This window comes from Passer montanus, unplaced genomic scaffold (genome assembly GCF_014805655.1).
Source record: "Passer montanus isolate IOZ18808 unplaced genomic scaffold, ASM1480565v1 scaffold52, whole genome shotgun sequence".
Taxonomy (NCBI): domain Eukaryota; kingdom Metazoa; phylum Chordata; class Aves; order Passeriformes; family Passeridae; genus Passer; species Passer montanus.
The window spans coordinates 2,446,718-2,467,654 of NW_024370152.1; the positions used below are offsets into that span (position 1 = coordinate 2,446,718).

At 40.2% G+C, this 20,937-nt stretch overlaps 1 protein-coding gene across 2 annotated transcripts in view; it reads right to left on the reverse strand.

Moving 5' to 3' along the window:
- NRG1 (neuregulin 1) overlaps window positions 1-18,829 on the reverse strand; it is a 283,305-nt gene extending 264,476 nt beyond the window's left edge. For both annotated transcript variants that reach the window (XM_039724163.1, XM_039724160.1), the window contains exon 1: window positions 18,760-18,829. The gene's annotated coding sequence lies outside the window, so the exon portion shown is untranslated. The remainder of the gene's footprint in view (window positions 1-18,759) is intronic.
- Window positions 18,830-20,937: the final 2,108 nt, after the last annotated feature.

Genomic DNA, 20,937 nt, shown 5'->3' on the forward strand with positions numbered 1-20,937 from the left:
GGACGCCACTACTTTCCTGTGTTCCAGTATTTGACCCTTTCTGTAAAAAATTTCTTCCTGATGTCCAACCTGAACATCCCACGGCAAAACCTGAGGCCAGCCCTTTCAGAATGGTGCTCACCTGTCACTGAGTACCAACTGGCCTTGGAAGGTCTTGGCTGAGTTTACTGCTGCCACCAAGACCTGCACTTGTAGCAGCTCCACCCAAACCCAGCTCCCAGGCTTTGAGATGTATCACAGCAGTGCTCTTACTCCCCACAGCCAAGACTCCTTGGGACAAAAGGGTGTTAACTCATCATTATGGTCCTTTCTGGTATTGCTGGGACTCTATCTGCAGACATTTGGCTGTGGAAAAGGACTTGTACTCCATAAAAAGATCTGTCTCAGACTGGAAATTTTCTTAATTATTGGTATTTACTAATGCAAAAAGCCACTCATGCAAATAAGCCATGACATGCTATGGGTAGCTCACTCATGTCTACCAAAACATGGGTAGCTTAGAAGATTTTTTAATGTTTTTAATGTTTTTCTCCAAAAACAGCGTGGCTTAATAAATTCAAGTAAGTTGAGCATTAAAACTTCAGAATTTATAACTGCAAAATACTTTCATCACATGAGAGGTAATACTGCTGGACCCTTTAAGGAATATGAATGATTTACTTTCTTTTCAGATCATATGTATCTCAAGCTAGTTTATAAAAACTCACTCGAATGTTTGAATGCCTAAAATTTAATATGCAGGGCCACAAAATAAACCCACCAAAAACAAAGCCCCCCCCAAAAAACGAAACCCATACAAAACTGAAACAAACTTTTGTCAGTGAAAGAGCCTCCTTCAGAGTTTCAATAAATGTCATTATCACAAAATGTAATACTGACCTGAAGGACCAGTTTTAGAAAATACTTCATTCAGTAGTGCCAGCACTTCTAAGTGCCAACAAAGCATACTTCACTTGCCTTTCATGTCCATGTTGAATTTTATGAAACAGTGTCTGTTACATAGAAGAGTGTATTAGATACATTAATATCAACAGTCTGCAATTTTTCCATGTGGTAGACATCTATGTGTATTGCAAGGAGGTGCTTTTTCTTCTAAATCTAGTAATCACTTTCTACATTTCCCCCAAAAAGGCATGATAACCTCTGGTTCAGCCCCTGCTAGTAACTGTTTTGCAAGCTCCTAAATGGTTTTCTATCACCTCAAAGGGTATGCATAGTCCAAATGTTCTTAATTCTTGCAGGTTTGGTGCAAGGCACATACATTTTTCCTATTGACTTTCAGAATATCTGATGCTATCAGATAGCACCAGAGGCCAATCTTGATCGATATTGGGAAACTCTGACATTAAATTCCAAATTACAGCTATAAATGAATTAACTGTAAAAACTCTAAGAAGCTGGCTCAGCAAAATCCCAAACCCTTCTATCCCAATGGCACAAGCCAAGCTCTTGCTGACTGCACTATCACACGCACAGACCTGATCTGTTTGATTTGCACATGAATGCTGACATTTTTTAAGAATTACAGCATTTATAGGCAGTGCCTAAGATAATTACTAACTGAAAAACTCCCTGTCTTTCTGTGCTTCTTACCTTCCATTAAACCAAAATTTTTAGCTTCTCTTTCCCATGTATGTGTAGCATAGAGTTTCCTTCCATGTGACTAAAGCCCAAAAAAGTGACCAGACTATGGAGGAAGACTGTGTTCTTTGATGGGAATTATTTCCTCAGTCTTGGTTTGCAAAAGTCTTATATAGCCTGCCAACTTTTCCCTGAGCTCTGCATCAATTGAATATTCACTGCAGAAGCCAACCCCAGGGTCTGTTACACAGGTGGTCTTTGGTTACTTATGCCTGCCATGGAATTACACATCTGGGACAAAGCTAGCCTAACAAGATGCCTCCAGTGAATATCCGCTCACATCTCTGTCCAAAGGCAAATGACTTCTTTTTCTTCTCTTTGAAGGCTGAATAGAATCAGGTGAGCTCTCTGTGAGTGGACAATAGTGGCTTTCACTGATATCTGAATTGAATCTGTTGCAGTTAGCCACTCAAACATGACCAGAACATGATGTTTTGTAGTTTATTTGTGAGGGGCTGCAATGTTAGTTGTTCACATTCCTCCTGATTTGGGAGGTATACCATACTAAAGAAAAGCCAAGTCTAATCTACATGTATGAGTAGACACGGTGGCACAATGTGAATGTTTTTAAATTCCTTTTTTACTTTTTAAATCAAGAAGTCTGTCAGCAGCTAGACCCCTATTTACATGAGGCTGCAGCACTTTCTACCATATAATGACGCATAAATTATGCATGCCTGAACTAGAAATGTAAGAGAAGCACTAGAGCCACAACTAGATTTTGAAAGATCCATTCTGAAGAATGCTATTGCCCTCATAAAGTGGACAGGGAAGAGAGGTGATGAAAAACAGGATAGATTTTTGTATGATGTAAAGACAGACTTGTGAGAGAAATCTCAGCTTAAGAATATGGGATTCATATCCTGGGTCTCACCACAGACCTCAGCATCACTGGGCAAAATACTGACTAGGTCAAATTCAGAAACACACTCTTATCTTTCTCTTGCAAATGCAAAATCTGCGTGATAGCCATAAGAACTTTACAACATTCCTGCCAAAATATTGATAAGACTGGGTAACTGAATCTCAGAAGGCAGTATTTTAGAAATCTGGTTCTGCTTTGTACAGGAAGACTGCTGCAATTGGCTTTTTCTGGTAGCATTTTTATGAAATTTGTTTTTCAAAGAGTGAAACACAAATGCTTAAGTATAAACATGCACACAATTGCTAGGATTTGCAGTGTGGTATCCTACACACACACAAATAAACATATATTCCAAATATCTAAATGGTTCCTGTTCTTACCACAATGGGCTCTGTATGCCCCTTCAGAGTCTTCTGGGAGTACTGGGTTTCCTGTTTTCTCCCTTCCTCTGTTGCAGCTCTGGACAGCTTGAGTGCTGCCTGCCACAGAAGACCACCTGGCCTGTGATAACAAGGACACTGGGGAGAGTAGCAATCATAGTTTCTAGTGAGTCATGTATTGGCGACCCATGCTAATTAGAATCAACTCATTGACACAGATGATTTTTTTCACCTGAGACCATGAGGTACAATGTCTATTCCTGTTGGTCCTGTGACAATTTCTACAAGAAGGCACTGTAAATGTCTTAAAATTATTATAACCATTGCAAGTTATTCCCTCAGCAATTTTGTGGTTAGCTGCAGTGGAGCTTTGATCTCCCTTTGTGACAGTCTTTATTTTAGTTATAGACATGCCTCAGCCTTTCCTTGATCAGAATGTCCTTCTTTTGGGAGATGAAAAAAAAAAGAAAGGAAAAAAAAAGGGTAGTCGCAGGAAGGGAGCTTTCTTCTGGCATCACACAGCCTAGAGCATGGAATTTGTGACTTACTTTCCTAAAGCTGAAAAATCTGAGCTTGTGAACAAACACAAGCAGAGGGGTGCATCTGAGCATGACTGGGCGAGCACCAGCAATCTGATCAGTGCGTCTCGGGTGGCTGCTTGCCCTTACCCTGGCAGTTTGTAGGGAACTAGCAGCGAGTGAGTGATCAGCAGCCACATTTCCAAGGTGGTGGCCACAGTGCATTCAGCAGCCACCAGCAATCACCCGTTCATGCTCTTGGGAGCTGCTCTGAGCAGCCAGTTTTGCAATACTTTTGCAGCACCTGTTAATAGAAAGACAGGGAGTGTCAAAGTGCACACACTTCTTCCTACTTAGATGAAAACATGGTATAGGTCAGAATTAATTGCACTGATAAATACAAGGTTTGACACAAAAATGATCCTTTCACTAGAATCCAATACTGAAAAACAATTTTTAAGGACTGCGTCCATTAGTACAACCACATTTACACCCTCTAATTAATGCAAGGTCCAGAGCAAAAAAAGTCATATCTATAAGCATATTTTACAATCAATCACTGAAATTCAGAAAAGCTGTTCGTTGTTCACCTCCAGTACTATTACACAGGTTCTCTCCCTTAAGGTGAATTATACACCTTTTTCAACCTTCAGAAAAAGAGCCTTTTAGTGTGGAGTCACAACTTGCCCTTATAGCAAGAATGAGGCCAGAAATCAACAGGATGTAGGTCTTGGCAACAGCTATATGAGAAGGGCTTTACTTCTAGGTTTCCATTAAAACCAGTGTCTTCTAAGGTTGAGTTTATTTTGAGGGGTGGGGGCATGTATGCTTATTTTCCTTACTGAATAATTGAGGGGTTTTTGGAACTCAGTTAAAAAATCCAGAAACATTTCTGTGTAGTAGGTAGTTTTACAGACCTGAGAAGAGTCATGGATACTGTGGGAATCACTTTAATTAGTCAGAGAATTGTTAAAAGATTCTTTCTTATTTTTTAATGACGATGCTAGAATACATAATGTCAAAAAATTGCAGTGCAATGCTCTCTAAGCCAGAGAAAATCATCTGAATTGGGAGAAATCCTTTTGAATCCTTTGCCTTTTAATTTTCCTTGTATCCTCCATGGTGTACTAGGTAAATTGTCAGCATTTGCTCCCACAATAGCAGTAAAAACATTTAGGGTGCCTGAGAGAAAAGAATAACAAAAATGCACATTATTGAGGGTCTGTCTTTGAGTATAGATGGTGGATTAAAATGATAAATTGTGATGCACCTAATAAAGATTTTATAAATTGTGGCTTATGATATCATATAGCACTCCTACCCTATTTGGAGCAAGTTTTCAGAGTAAAAGCAGCCCATGATGACACAGCATCATTACAGTAGTAATAACTCACTTTCCCATAAAATCTGAAAATTTATAATGGAAGTTAGTAACAGGATAAATCCATGGTAAAATGGTTTAATCTAAACTCTGGTTAACAAATCCAAAGGTCATGAGATCTTGGACAGTGTGTAGCAAGTTGACCCTAGCTGTAGAATACACCACAACAAAGGTCCCACAGCATCTCTGAACTCCCCTTTACCCAGCAAATAACTAGGACAAATGAGTGGAGAAAGCAAGCAAGCAAGGCTGGTTAGACCAGGAAGCTGTAGAAACAGCTACATTTTAATGAGTTGAAGGAGAGGGGAGGGGAGACAAACCTCATTGTCCAAAGTTTAGCAATTAACTTTTTTCCTGACAAAATCTGAATAGAATGTTCAGACATGGATACCTGAAGTTAGACTCTACCTAACTCTAGCCTATCTCCACAGTCAAGTTTCTGTAACCCCTCTACAGGTGGATCCCTCCACTCAGCCCTCCACATGCAGTATGTGACACGCACAGAGACTGGCAGAGGAGAAGGCTTGGGCAAATAGAGACGTGCCCTTCAGAAGCATAGCCAGGCATCTTACCATATAATTAATACACAGAATACACACTGTGTAGAGTTACAAAATGTCTCTCCCCTTGGAGGAGGAGAGTGCCCAGCCACATTTCCTACCCACATCTCAGTGTTCAACACCTAATTTAATGCACAATTATGTCCTGAGTAAGATAAGAATCCCAGAGAGTGTTGCAGTAGCTCATTTTTAGTTGTTTACACATTTTGGCTATTTTTCCTGTGGTTTGACCTGTCCATACCTCAATTGCAAGTCTGGATGCAAACTTCTTTGCCACCAAAAGATCATTCCAGGTGTATTTTTAAATACTCCCTCTTGCATTGGCTTGTCCAGCTCCAGTAATGCTTGTTCCCATCAGAAACGGGATGCTATAAAGGTGCTGATATACGTTTTTCACAAAACTGTCAGTGGGACTCTGATTAAAGGACTCCTGTGTCTCCACAAGACTCATGATGACAAATATTCTTCCTCTTTCCTCCATGGTGCTACCAGTTTACAGCCATCACTACAAGTGCAGAATTTTATTACCATCACAAATTACAAATTAAGGGCTTAGTTAAAATGACATAAAACTACTAATATAAGGCATTAATAGACACAAGCTTCTTCTTCTTCAGGGAAGAAAATTCCTTTTTTTTTTAACGAGTGGAAATTTCATCAAAATGTTATGACATCTATACCAAAACCTGTGAAGGCAGATAGGGTACAGTTCCTGAGATGCAGGTCTTGGATGGGTTTTCTGTCACAAAGGGGCATGGTGTTAATATCCAGTCAAAGTCTTGAGAGACTTTCTTGGATGCTTGGCTGTATCAACATGCAGAATCTTGCTATCTGCCACTACTGACCCGGCTTAGCCACTCCCTCATTCCTGAAGTATGTTGCCTTAGGCAAAAACAAAGGACTTACACAGCAAAATGGAAATCAGAAAACCCAGACACAGCATAAAATGCTAAAAACTCCCCAGACTAAGCAGAGGATGGGAACTTGTGGTAGTCTGAGAAAGAATATGGTGAGATTGTTCACGTTTGTAGTACAAAGCAGGTCTAGGATACTTATGATGCAAACTCCCTCCCAAAGTGGAATAGACTGGAAGCTGAAAAACTTCCCCCACTTATTTTTCACAAAGCAAGTTAGACAGACTTATTGGTTCAATTCAGCAGTTGCTGGATGAAGCCATAGCTGAGGCTATTGCATCCTGCCAGACCAGAGGCAAACACCCACTTGGCCCAACAAAAATGTTTGTACTATGAACTGCTGTGTCTCTGGGATTTCCTGTCACTGCTAGCAGACCTTTAAATATCACGAGACTCACAGGCCAGAATTTTCAGAGGTGCTCTTAATTCTACAGCTGTGAGCTGGACAGCAAATCTTCATAGCTTGGAATATTCCATGGCAAAAACCCGCACTGGAGTTTTGCTCTTATTTCAAAGATATGTTGCAATGCAGTAACGTGACTGCAAACTTGTGTGCAGGGTCAACAACTCTGAGAGGAACTGGTTACGAGAATAAAAATATTCCTCATCACCTTTGTAAATCTGACCCCTGAGTAGAGAAAACTAAAATGCTGGAGGAGCAGTGATTTTTTTTTAGAATTACTCTTGAAAAAACATAAGTGCCTGTTTTCTCTGGTTTGTTGTAAAGGGTTGTGAGACTGTGAAAAAATGTCCTATCCATGGCAAAGCAAGGAAACTACATGGAGTTTTTTTTCTATAAGAAGCATTGCTTTGTAACCACTGGAAGGGAATCTGAAAAAATTTCAACAAAATTCTCCTTAAGAGTATCAGTCCAGACTAGCGGGAAATAAAAAAATATGATTCTTTTAAAATGTGTCCTTTTCCATGACATGACTATCAATGTTGTGGAAGAAGTGAGAGGATCTGACAGCATGGCATATTTTGGTGCCAGCATCATTATTTCCAAAAGTTAATTGTGCACTCTTAACTGATCACAACCATCTCCAGACCCATCTGTTTTACAGCCACTATCAGACACAATTATACTTCTCTCTTTGTTTGCTATGGACAATGGTTTTCATTTTCAGCCTTGTTGGGTCTGTCAAATCTTGATCATTATGAATCTCATTCTCTGATGGGCCAATCTGTAATGAACTCTGGCTCCTGTTGCTGGATGGTATTTGCTTCATCAAGGAATGGCTCTCCTTAGAAGTCAGTGTGAAGCAATGATACTTTCTTGGCATGGGCCACTCCAGTCCAATTTCAGCTGAGCTTCCAGGGTTGTGTTGAAGAGATTTATTCACTTGAGAACTACAGCAGAAGTTTGAGTAGGATAAAAAGGAACCTTAAGCACTTAAACCACTTTCTGTGCATGTAGTTGTGCAAAGATTTCTGAAAGCAAGCAGGGAAAATACAACTTTGGGACCGGGTTACTGTTCTGAAAGAAATTTGCATATGCTGAAAGTTCTGTTCTTTAGAGAGTCTTTTTGATGACAAAACTCATGCACTAACTCCTTTCTGATCAAAAGGAACATGTCAATTTACAGGGCCTGTGAAGATGACAAGAAATAATAATCTTACAATTAAAAAGAATAGATATGGGGGAGGAAGTTTTTTCCTCCTATGTGATTATTTGTAGCCCATTGTTCTCAATTTTTATGAAACACTTCAGAAATACCAAGTTCTAATTTCAATTTAGACTTCTAGAAAGGGGCCTACGCTGTTACATTCAAAGGTATAGCCACCCATTTTAAAACATTCATAGACTACACTAAACTAGGCTAGACTAGACTAGACTAGACTTGAATGTTTCAGTGGAAAGGGACCTACCATGATCATGCAGGCCATCTCAGATGCTGTAATGGTAATAAAAACCAAGTTCGGGTAAGTTATTCAACTAAATAAATAATATTGACTTACTAAAGTTCTTATAGAAACTAAAGTTCTTTCAAATTTCCCTTCTGTAAAGTCAAAAATACTTTCTTAAAAGTTCACCTCTTTACCTTGTTCAAGAAAAGATTTGGATGTTTTTACGTCGGAGCTGTGAAACATAGACAAGGTATACCACACCTGGCATGATTTATGAGCCACCAAAGTTACTTGCTAAAATGGTTTATGTGACACAGGGATATTTATCATAAGCTCAACTTATGAAGAAATAGAGATGGACTGTCAGAACAGTATGCAAATGCCCTCACCAAGCACAGAATGCCTGCTGCCATGAAAACTGTTGGAACACAGCCCTACATGCCCTGAAATTGCTCACTTCTGACCCAAACATACAAAGTACAAGACACCAAAGAGCTAAATCAGCTCCTCACAGCTTTCATGCCTCCCCTCTTTTATATTTTCAGTTATATGCAGATCCCTGAAAGAAAGTCCCAGGTACCAGAGTAGTTTACCACCCACTTAGTTTTCTTCCCTTTGTTTTATTCTCTATCATGTTGCCATTTCTTCTCATTTTCATGGAAACACTGGCTTTACAAAAACATAAACTAAGAGTGTTAATAAACATGGGCTGAACATCCAACTTCATCCAGAATTACTGAAAAAAACCCAGATGTGTTTGTTATAAACACATGACTGGCCAACTTCAGCTTTTCCTGCAGCTCACTTTTATTCTTTTAACAGGATTTAGGGGTTTAGTGGAACAGTCAGGAAAACAAACACATATATGTGGGTGCCTCCAGTGCACCCACGGCAGGAGGGAGGGAAACTGTGGTTTGTGCTGCAGGTCTGCCTTGATTGCTGAGCTAGGCTGTTGACTGGACACCTGCAGATGTGTGCATGCATCTTGAAATTTGGATGGACACTTTGCACCAGTCTCAGACTGCTATGGAGGGGGTCAGTCCTGATCTACAACAGTGTAAGGGTGAGTAGACAACAGTGCAATTTTGAATTATGCTTTCCACTGCATTGTGAGGACTGGCCTAAAGGCAGGCCCTGGGGCTGCAGGAGGAGAGACACTATTCCCTTGGTTGTCTTGAGCTGTGGTCACCAAACTCATCTTGCAGACACATGCACAGTTGATAAAGTCTTCTTTGGATACAGGCTTCCAAATTCAATCTGGGTCATCTCTGCCTTTTCCTTTCATATACAGTGACCTGCCCTTGCCTGCTGTCAGAAGAAATTTCAAGTCACTTCTTTGTAAAAATCTTTTTCTTTTGCTATACAGACCTTTACTGACCTTTGCTTACTGAAGTTCAATTGGTACAGAAGAAAGAAAACTGAAGAATCCTTTCTAAATTCTGCACTAGGAAAGATTTTCCACATCCAGAAGCCAAAGGACAAATTTCCCAATGCACAAGCAGTGCAGAGTGCATACAGCCAACTCCACAGTTCTTTACATGTCTTGTAGAGTAGGAATGTCCCTATTGGTCAAATTTGCAGCAGGAGGATGTGAGGTGTGACAGAGCATGCATTTTGATATCAGTTCTGTGACAAGTGCACATAGGAAAGAATAACTCCAAACTGTACCAGTACAGGATGCAGGCTGAGGTGCTGAAAAGCAGCTCTGGTGAAAATGACCTGGGGGTCCTGGTGGACAACAAGCTGTCCATGAGCAACAGTATGCCCATATGGATCAGTGGGCCAGTGACATCCTGGAGTGCATTAGGATGAGCACATGAGCAATTGTGGGAGTTGATCCTATCCCTCTGCTCAGCCCTGGTGAGGCACATCTGGAGTGTCCAGCTCTGGGCTTCTCAGTACAAGAGACACATGGAGATGCTGGATAATTATAGGATTGGAGCATCTCTCTAAAGAAGAAAGGCAGGGGGACCTGGACTTGTTTAGCCTCAAGAAGGGATGACTGAGAGGGGACCTCATCAATACCTACACCTTTACAATATCTACCGAAGCACCAAGCAGTAGGACAACAGACAATGGGAAAATTATACAGCTGAAGCCCTGGAGCTGGGTAAGAGCTTTACTGTGCAGGTAACTGAGCAGGTTTCCAGGAGAGATTGTGGAGCCTGCCTCACTGGAGATATTCAAGAACCATCTGGATTCCATCCTGTACCATGGGCTCTAGAATGACCCTGCTTGAGCAGGGAGGTTGGATCAAATGACCCCCTGTCATTCCTTTGAACCTGACCCATTCTGTGATTCTGTGATTTGGTGGCTGGCAGTTCTGAGTTGCTCAATGAAGTCTGAGTGCAAAAATTCCACCAATTAAACCCACAGGCTATTATGGCTATGCCAAAACTTTAAGGCCAGGAGATTCATTGAACCCTTGCAATGATTAGCCATTAGACTGTGACTAAATCCTCATAGCACAAATTACAATCAGTACAAACAAGTGGAACCTCTTTAACAGCAAGCATCTGTTTTCAGTCTATTTTAATCACAGTATGTTCAGGTTTCCAAAGAATGGAAACTGAGGGCACAGCTATGTGGTCCAAATTTAAGAACAGATGCCAGCTGATGCCTGCTGGGCACAAACATGCTGGTAACCTTCAATATCAGAGAAGGAAACGAAACCCAATACAAAAGGCATTCACAGAAGACAAGTGATTTTTTTCTCTGTAAACAAAACAGAAACCATTGTGCATTAACTGGAAAGAGGACAAGAAATTTTGGGGCTTGATTCCCTAGCTCATGTTAACGATTTTAAAACATGATAGAAACCTGGCAAACTTGACTTCTGCACTCACTCTGAACAAGACACAGTTCCATGTCACTCATGCTGGTGACAGCGTGACAGAACTTACTGCACTCATTTTACATTGAAGTCTCAACCTTCTGTAAAGCTATATCCTGGATTGCATGGGAGCTTGTTACTGCAGCTATGGCATGGCTTGTTGTCTGCCTCTCATCTCCAGGGTGTGTCCAAAAAGGGCAATGGAGCTGGTGTAGGGGCTGCAGCACAAGTCATATAAGGAGTGATTAAGGGAGCTGGAGGTGGTTAACCAGGAGAAAAGGAGCCTCAGGGCAGATCTTATTTCTCTCCACAGCTACTTGAAAGGAGATTGCAGTGAGGTAGAGTCTCTTCTCCAGGGTAATAAGGGACAGTACAAGAAATAGCCTCAAGCTGCACATTTTTGGCAACAGACACTAATAGGAAGACAATGAGAGTCATCCTGTTGGGAAGGCAGTCCTATGAAACGTCACCAAGCATGGGACTTAGTCTTTTCTATGTGTTGACATGTTCCAATAATAATAGAATCAGAATGGTTTGGGTTGGCAGGGACCCTTAAGATCACAGAATGGTTTAGGTTGGAAGGGAACTTAAAGATCATCTCATTCTAATCCCCTACCATGGGTCAGAACACTAGACCAGGTTTCTCAAAGACCCTACAACATGGCCTTGAGCACCTTCAGGGATGCATTATCCCTAGCTTATCTGGACAACCTGTTTCTGTGCCTCACCAGCCTCACAGTAATGCCTACAATGAACTGAGTTGTTCTTGCTATCCTACCAGTATTGTGGACTAAACAACAAACAATGGAGTTTTGTGGTGTTGCATTTCAGAGCTAAATTTTCCATGTGTACAAGCCTTTCTCCACTTGACCCTTCCTAATACCATCCCTGTTTTGACTTTAATGACTGGTAAGGGTTGAGCTGAAATATCTGTCTATTCCTGAGCAAAGATGCTAACAGCCTCTTTCTTTCACCAATCCATTGATTTACCTGAAAACCATCCCTGTAGTTTTAACTAGTTTTTCAGCCAGTTCTTGCAGTTAAAGGAATGGGAGGAATGAAAAAAGAGAGGCATCAGGGAAGCATGGCTGGATGTTGGGGCAAGTACTGACCTCCTGGATTTTGGATGGCTTTAAATGATTGTGTATTCATAGGACAAACATGCAGAGGTGTTGAGCTAAGATTGAATTTGAAGGCATTGGACGAGTGTAATTGGATAATACCAGATGTTGGAGGAACAGCTTAAGAAGCATTTAAACATCTTGCATGTTCCACATACATGCTCCATCTCTGGCAGTGTTCAAGGCCAGCTTGCACAGAGCTCTGAGCCACCTACTAGTGCAAATGTTGGACCTAGATGGTCTTTCAGTTCCCTTACGATCAGGCCATTCTGTGATTCTGTGATTCTGTGTCCATTATTACGGACTGTCTGAGCTGACATGTGAAAGGTCTGACATGTGAAATGACCTGCACTGTGATTCCTTCTCCTTCTCAAATAAACCCCCTCACACTTCTCCACCTGTAAATCATAAAAGGAGGAAGACCAGTGTTTTCTTCTGTTGTGATCCCTTGTGTCCATTGATTTCTTCACTAAGGAGAAATATGTTGCACAATATGTCCCAGCAGACCTGAATATATATGCTTTATTTGCATTCCTAAAGATTCTTAAAGCAAACCCACCTGTCAGTTTCTACAACTTGCTTCTTCACAAGATGCACAGGTATTGCAAGTTGCTTTTCAACTTGCTAATAAACTTGGACACTGCTATTATGGCAGTACTGAACAGTTCAAACTCTACAGCTTGATCACTGACTGGGCTGGGAATTAAACCTATTCACTTGTTTTCGCTGCACTGTTGTTTATGACAATATTCAGGCTTTAAGCACAGTTAGCTCAACTTGATACTCCTGCAACTGGCATTAAAAATTCAGTTTTCCTGACTCACCGAGAATCAGCATGATCAGAATACATTACTCATCAGCAGCTGGACACCTGAAAGGCTTAATTCAGAAAAAATGAGGATAGAGAAGTTCAAAAAAAGAAGCTAGATCAAATGATAGCTTGGATATGACCTGCTGTCATCTAAATCCTCTCAGACATTTCTCAGTTAGTTTTCTGTCTATAGCATGTTGCCTGTCTGACTGGTTAACTCATCTTGATAAATACTAGAATAATAAAGTACAATGTCTAATATCCTTTGCAGAATTTTCCTCATAATTATTACTTCTCTAGTTATTATTGCAATTCATGCAAATTACTAATGCTTCTTTGAATTTAACTAAACTCTTGGCTTCATGATCTTTCTTTTGCAGTGTATTCCACAGTTTCACATGTTGTGAAACTGGTATCTTTAATTTCTGTCTCTGTCTCTGAATTCTTATATTTTGAGGCAGAAATGTCTATTCCTTCATGTTTAGATCACTCTATTTTATATTCCTATCACCTCCTGTTTGTCCTATCAAAAAACAAAGAGTCAGATGCAAGAGCATCCACTAAATGAATACAATATCTGCATAAAGCAGGAAAAGTCAAAGGCTATTTTAACTTGATCTAAAAGTAAACCTCTGCAGTTTATGCCAATCTCGTATATTCCATCCAATTCCTGAGCATCCACACACCGCATGTCTAATACCTGCTATGGACAAATCTCTACCCTACTGAACACCTCAATCAAATCGCTGGATTAATCTCATTTTTACTGGCTGAGGACATGTTTTATAGCAATTTATCGCCATTAGATTTTTCATAAAATTTGGATGAAGAGAATTTCTCCCTCTATTTTCATTGTCTTATATACTCTGATCTTGAACTTAACCCTTTATTTTAGTTCAGCTTAATTCTGAGTGTTCACACATTAATTCTATGTAATAAATGCATTTCAAAAATTAATTCAGATTCTATTGTCTGAATGTTCCCATGAAACAGGTTCCAGAATAGCTGTGAAATACATTATATCACATATATAAAAAACCAATAATTGGATGGTTTTATCTTTTTTATCTGTCATCCAGAAGCAATTATCAAAAATCCCAAACTCTGAACATTTCACAGTTTTAACACCTTGAAGTGTTGAAATATCAGGTTCTGCTCTTTCTGAACCTAATGAGTACTTCTTCCATGTCCCCCCATGTCAAGCAATAGTCATGTCTTACTGGGGCTCACCTGCAGTGGTACTGACACTGCTGAGACTCTTCTGACTTACTGGTCTCCTACCAAGTGCCGGCATGAGCTTTTATCTGATTTCTGCCATCCTCTGCCAGCTCCCCTCACCTGAAAAAGGAGGCTTCTTCTGGCGTTGTTTTAGTTTTAGTGTTATAGCTAAGGAACCTGAGGGATGGAATCCAGCAGTGGTGTGTGTCATCACCTCAGAAAGAGATCAGTGAGGTTACATCCCGGTCATCTCACAAATTCACACCAAAGGTGTCAGTGTACATAAAACCCTACAAGCTTTAGGAACCTGTAACTGCAAATGCTTGATGTCCAGACATTCTTAAAAGCTGCTTCACATGCATCATTGACCCTCTCTCTCAGGAGCTGCTGTTTTTCTGCTGCTGGCAGATTTTGCCACCATGATATGTGCCAGACTGACATTCTTGTTGCAGCTCCCATTAACTGGAACAAAAACAATAATTTGAAATTGACAACTGTGATGAAATGAAATGTTTCCATAGGAAGCATGGGCAATTATTTCTTGCTAAAGATAAAATCATGGGCAGGATGCTCCTGTGAAGACTTTCCATGTAATTTGTATCGTGATAGACATGATTAGGAGGTGGACAGAATCAAAGCATCACGGTGTATAAGTCAGAGCACAGAAAGGATAAGAGTTTAACTCTTGTAATAGCACAATCAGATGGCAGCAGTGCTGTTGGCAATATAGATTAATTTTCCAAATTTTCCCTATGAAATCTGGCAGCAGAGCTAGCAGTCATTAGTGGACTGCAGAAACACCTTGGCATGTCTCAGAAAGGCAACTAGTTTGGGTTTTAATGAATAGCCAAAGAAAAAGGGTATAGAGATAACAAGAAAAAAGCAGAAAATATTACAAATGGAATTATAATAGTTAATCTTGCTGATGTAATACTTATTCCCAAACCCACTAAAATAAACAGCAGACACCCAAGCAGCCTCAGTGGGTTTGGAATACAGATTTTAAGATGAAAAATACAAAAGCCAAGAAACCCATAATGCAACACAGTAGCTTGAAATTTCTTTCTTCTGTTTCAGATGTGGACAGTGGCTAGTGTCCCAGGAAAATTCTGTTTTTCACATCTGTGTCAGTTGGTATAAGAGCACATCTGCTATTACCTTTTCCCACAGATCCTGCCTCAGGTAATAATTAAGAGCTTATTGCGCACAGAAGGAATTTATAATGATCTCTCTATTTAGATTGCTATCACTATAGAAAAATAAATACCCCAAAAACCACTTGGAACTAAAAATTCTGGTGTCCATCGAAACCAAATGGGAGCCCAGGGTTTGAAAATACACAGTAAAAGAGTATTAGATATCACAAGTCATTACATTCATGCAACAGTACTTTCTTTCCACTGAAATAGTCCAGAACTTTATCACAAAGTCACATCAAAGTCGCTGGCATTTAGCCTTTGGAGAATATCTACTTCTTTTCCAAACACTGGTGTAGACTTATCTGGATTGACAGCTTCAGGACCTGACCCATACAATTTAGCTACACAACAGGAACAGTGCTGTCAGAGTGAGATGCCTCTAGCTCTGATCCCCAGGACACCTCTGAAAGAACAGTTTTGTCTTTTTGCCCTTTAAAAAATTCAGTCAGGGTCAGTCTTATGGGGAGGAAGATTTCTGTACCTGTTTGAGATTGTCAGCTCAGTTTCTAGCCCTCTTTTCCTGATTCTTAGCTGCTCTACTTATATAGCAGATTTCACTTAAATTTAATGCCAAAAACCCATCACATCACATTCTTCTTCTGTCAGCTGCATGTTACCAGAAGACAATTATCTGGTGGTTTTGGGGGGGACAGCTTAATTCCAAAGAAGAAGGACTTTTTGCAGCTTAGGTGCTAGACCAAGTATCAGGCTATATGGAGTTTAATACACAGGATTTTGCTACTGAATTTACCACAGACAGTAGAATTTAAAAATGACACTGTTTGGAAGGCCATTCTGGAAGATATGTAGTCCAACTCCTACTCCAAGCATGGACTCCAGGTTCAACCAGCATGCTCTGAGCCTTTTATAGTGAAGTTTTGAGAATCTCCAAGAATGCTCAGCCTCTTTTTCTGTCTTCCTGGAGATCTCTTGGAGGGAGATTTTTATGGGCTTAGATGGCTTGAAGCCCTTCCTTTTTCTTGCCCTTTATTCTGTCCACCTACATAGACTATCTCTTCTTGTTTGTACAATGCTTGTCAATCAAAGGAAAACACCCTTAATAAGCATAACAACAAAGTCCTAAAAATATTTTTAGATGTTTTTGTGAATCTTCATTAATTGCTTAATTACAATAATTTCAACACTAAGCTGTGCAAGCCCAGTGTCCAACCAGGAGACTCAGAGAGGCTACAAACCAATTAATGAAGGTGAAAAAAAGACATGCATTGGCAAAGCATTTTGAACAGCCTTGATCAATATCTCACCTTCTTGGTATTACTAGGCTGTTGTTTTTCTTGTCTGAATTTTCCCCCCATAGAGTGCAGTCTCAAACTGTTTTTACTAGAGAGGAACCACAACAAACATTAACAAAATCAATCATTGTGCAAAGAAGAGCTTGAGATGTAATCACAATCCACCTTAAAGTTTGAATAAGTACTTTAACAAATTGAATAAGGAAAAAAAAAAAGCCAAAAATAGAGTGCTGCTCTAGACAAGTACCAGGTAAGATAAAAGGAAGAATAGGATAGTATATTGTATTTCAAACTCTAAGTACCCAAGATCTGCTTTGAAACTAATTCTCCAAACTATGATGCTGTGCTCATCTGAGGCTCTTGTCACTCTTTTTTTTTTTTTTTTAACCACATAAAACCTGGTAGAAATGTAATCCCCCAGTTTTAGTTCATGTCCGCTCATTAACTGCTAAAGGTATTCTATGACAAGGGAAGCATCAGCATGAATTCTGCCCATACTCAGCCTCCCATCTTGGGGAGATTTTAAAATTTTTTAAAATCACTTCCACCTGGTAAGAATTCTAGCACAGATTCCTTAACTGAGTGCTGCATTTTAACAGTGAGTCTCCTGTTGATCTCAAGGCCCATGTCCATGTCCTTGCTGACACACAGAACTGCTCACAGGCTTGATACAGTTGACAAACCATCTGGTTTGATGCACTGCCCAGGATATCAACACTTCCAAACAATAGCTTACAGAAGTGGCCATCGGACTGCAGGAATTGTGGGACATAAACAAATAATCAGAAAACTATAAGGCAGGACAAACACAGTATGACACAGGCATTTGCAATTAAAAAGTATGGTTTGAAGAAATTCTTTGCTTAAGAGTCACAGATCAGTGACACATCAGCCTACGTTGTGTCTTCCATTGATCACTGTGCAGCATAAAAAGATAATAAGCTAGAAACAGAATAAAGCATTATTTTTGATAACATTATTAGTCACTTTTACAGATTGTGAGCAAGATTTTTACTAATATATTCCAGTATATTCATAAAAAGCTGTATCTACATATATATATCAAAGATTTCAGTAGAAGCATGGAAAATGTTAGAACTCTGCTGAGGACAATGCATCTAGAAAAAACATGTTAATCCCTTCACTATACAATAGGTTGCTACTGCTTTATACTACCTTTCCATGAATGAGTTGATACAAATTTCATAGCTCTAATAGTCTTGAGCCAGTACTCTCTCAGTCCCTGACAGAGGATGTAACTTATCCTACTCTCTTTGAAGTGCAGAGGTACTAGAAACCTTTTCCTTTTTTTGCCTTCTGCTGTCCCCTGCATTTGCCATCACATCCTCTCAAATTTTGCAGCTGATAGAGTTGCCCACTGCTCCTTTAAATCACTATCTCCTTCCTCAGCTATCTTCTCTGTGATGCTGGGCCAAAGCTTATTAGGACCAGGAAAGTCACCAAGAGGAAAACATGGGAGAGGAGTATCTTCCAGGAACAGTGAAGAGCAAAGGTAATTTTTCACTTGCTCTGTATAAGGATCTTTTTTCCCCCTACTTCAATTCTATTAGGAATATCTTCACCCAACACACATGCCAGGAGCATGGGCCACTGGGGACTGGGATCACAAGTGCTGGATAACTTTATGTGCATGCATAATGAGAAAGAACTGTGCAAGGTCTTGTCTTCCCCCTTGCAGGTGCTCCCACAGAGAATCAAATTGACAGCAGCCAAATTACCTCAAGGACCTCAAAACTGAAAGCAAGATCTCTTCACCTGTCCTAACACAGATCAGTGCTCCTACACAAATCTGAGACTGGTAGCTCGTTTCTAACTGTGAAAATAAGAATTCAATGAAGATCCTTGTTTGTGGCATGACTTTCAGCCTCTTCTCTAGTGAGTCGACGTGTCCTAAGCTTTCTTGGTGGACAGTTTCCTCTGAACAGCATCCAACTCAAAAAGTCTGTTCTGCTGGTAAAATTCCCTGGCACTGGCCCTCACTTATCAGAGTCTTTGTGTATTTCAGGAGAAGCTATATTTATTTAATGCTTTTTAGCAAGACATCAAAAACTTGCATGCTATTCCAACCAGAGGGAGCTAGGGCTAACAAACCTATTTTCTCCCTGTTCTGGGAGCCCTCTGCAGAGTTCTCGCAGCTTCTACAAGCACATAAACCAGTACTGCTTCAAAGAGTCCCCCAGTTGCAAAGTGACTTACAGTTGGAACTGGTGTTGACGTCCGTCTGTGTTGGTGCCAGGCTGTACTGAACTGGCCCTTCAGACGTGGCCCTTCCTGACAGTAAGAGAAAGAAGGAAGGGAAGGGGAAAAGATGGGACAAAAAGAGAATGTTTAGATAAACTCACCGAAGAGATATGCAGACCCCATCTCATGTTCTTTAACAAAATCTCTTGCTGTAAATTCTCCACCCGACCCCAACACACACACTTTTTATGCACACAAACATACCTCCCAGCCAAAATCTGGGGAAAATGGTTACCTCCATTTGCTTTGTCGGCATGTAAGCCCACTGGAAATTCGTTTAACAGGGGTCATTAAAGAGGGTGGAGGACATGCAAACTGCAGAATGGATGATGCTATTGCACCAAGTGTGTGTGGGACTTCACTGACAGAACAGATCTTTGCAGATCAGACCCTTGCAGATCAGACTGTCAAGACTGAGTTTATCTTTCAGCATTTCTGTAAGGACAGATGCATGTTATAAGACCTGGATGTCAAACACGAGCGTGTCACACCTGGTGTCCTGTTCCAATAGACATTGTATGCAGCAGGAAAAAAAAAGTACGTTTACAGGATTTCTTGTTATTAATAACTTTACTCTCAGAAAAGTGAAATCCTCTCTGGCATTTAGGTCAGCTAGGACTATGTTATTAACCTGACATGTGTCTCCTTTGCAGATTGCATCTGTGAATTTGCTATGGAGGGAATAGTCCCTGTCACAGAAGGTGCAAAGGTACAGGCATCATACAGCTCTGATGTTCTTTGTTCCAGATGTGCAGCTCTGTAAGTGAGGCACCAGAGGTGGACTGAGAGCCTCTCAGTTTGAAAGAATTTGAGTCCACATATTTTGACATTTGAGGTATTGCTCACTACACTTTCAGTCTAATTCTCCACCTTTTGGTTCTTACTGCCTTCCCTGAAGTGTTAATGTAAGACCATTGGGTATCTATGTACTACGTTGTGAGCAACTCAAGGAATCGGAAAGTTTTTAACAAATAAAGTTTCTGTGCTGCTGCTGCTGCTGCAGTATAGTGAAACCATGGCATTTGCCATGTAAACAGCAGAAGATTTTACCAGTGATTGTGAGCAACTCAAGGAATCAGAAAGGGTCATGGAGTTTTTAACAAATAAAGTTTCTGTGCTGCTGCTGCTGCTGCAGTATAGTGAAACCATGGCATTTGCCATGTAAACAGCAGAAGATTTTACCAGTGAGGAAGAAAGGAGCTTGGCATCTATTCTTCAGTCCAACTACTATGGCAACAGTAAGGGAATCTAAATACCATACCATAAATAAGCAACTCAACTTTATTGAGTTCTAATCTCCCTGGCTGATTAGTTCTCACAGAATCTGACTGGATCATATACTTCATTACTTGTTAGTAATGAAGATGGATGACAAAGGTGAGAGTAGGTTAAGGTTAGATATTAGGAAGTATTTTTGTACTTTAAGAGAGACAAGACACTGAAACAGATTGCACCAAGAAGTTGTGCATCCCCCATCCCTGGAAGTATTTAAGGCCAGGCTCGATGGGATCCTGACCAAGCTGGTCTTGTGGAAGGTGTCCCTGCTCATGGCAGAGGAGTTGGATCCTAGTGATCTTTTTTAATTAACACTTCCAACTCCAAACTTCCTTTGATTCTATGTAACAGCATTCATATTAGTTGTGGGATCCTTCCGAAAGGACATGTAGCATTAAGTCTCATTTGAGAAAGCTTTAGAATGCATACATAGGCATTGCAAACACTCATTATACTAATTGAAGAGCAGTTAATGCTGTTACTGTTGCCAGACTTTCACCCATTTATACAAATGCAGAGGAATAGTATTGAAGTTATCTGTGTCTTAAAAGTCCAAAGATTGAGGAGGAATTTCACTTTTATAATCTACCTTGCAGCAGAATCCCTAAAGCAAGATATAGAGCAACTTCACCAAATTCTGATGTGTTATGAAGTTTTAATTCACTATTCTTGAGTTACTTTGACTGAAGATCTCAGTTGCTTTGGAGCTTTTGTGTACTTATTAGTATGCTACTGTTTATTTATATGTCTGCCTGCAAAAACTTTTAACTAAAAATCACCAACATTACAAATGCATCCAGACTCTTCAGGATTGCTAAAATAATAACAACAGCAACAAAAAGGAATTTGGTCATGAGC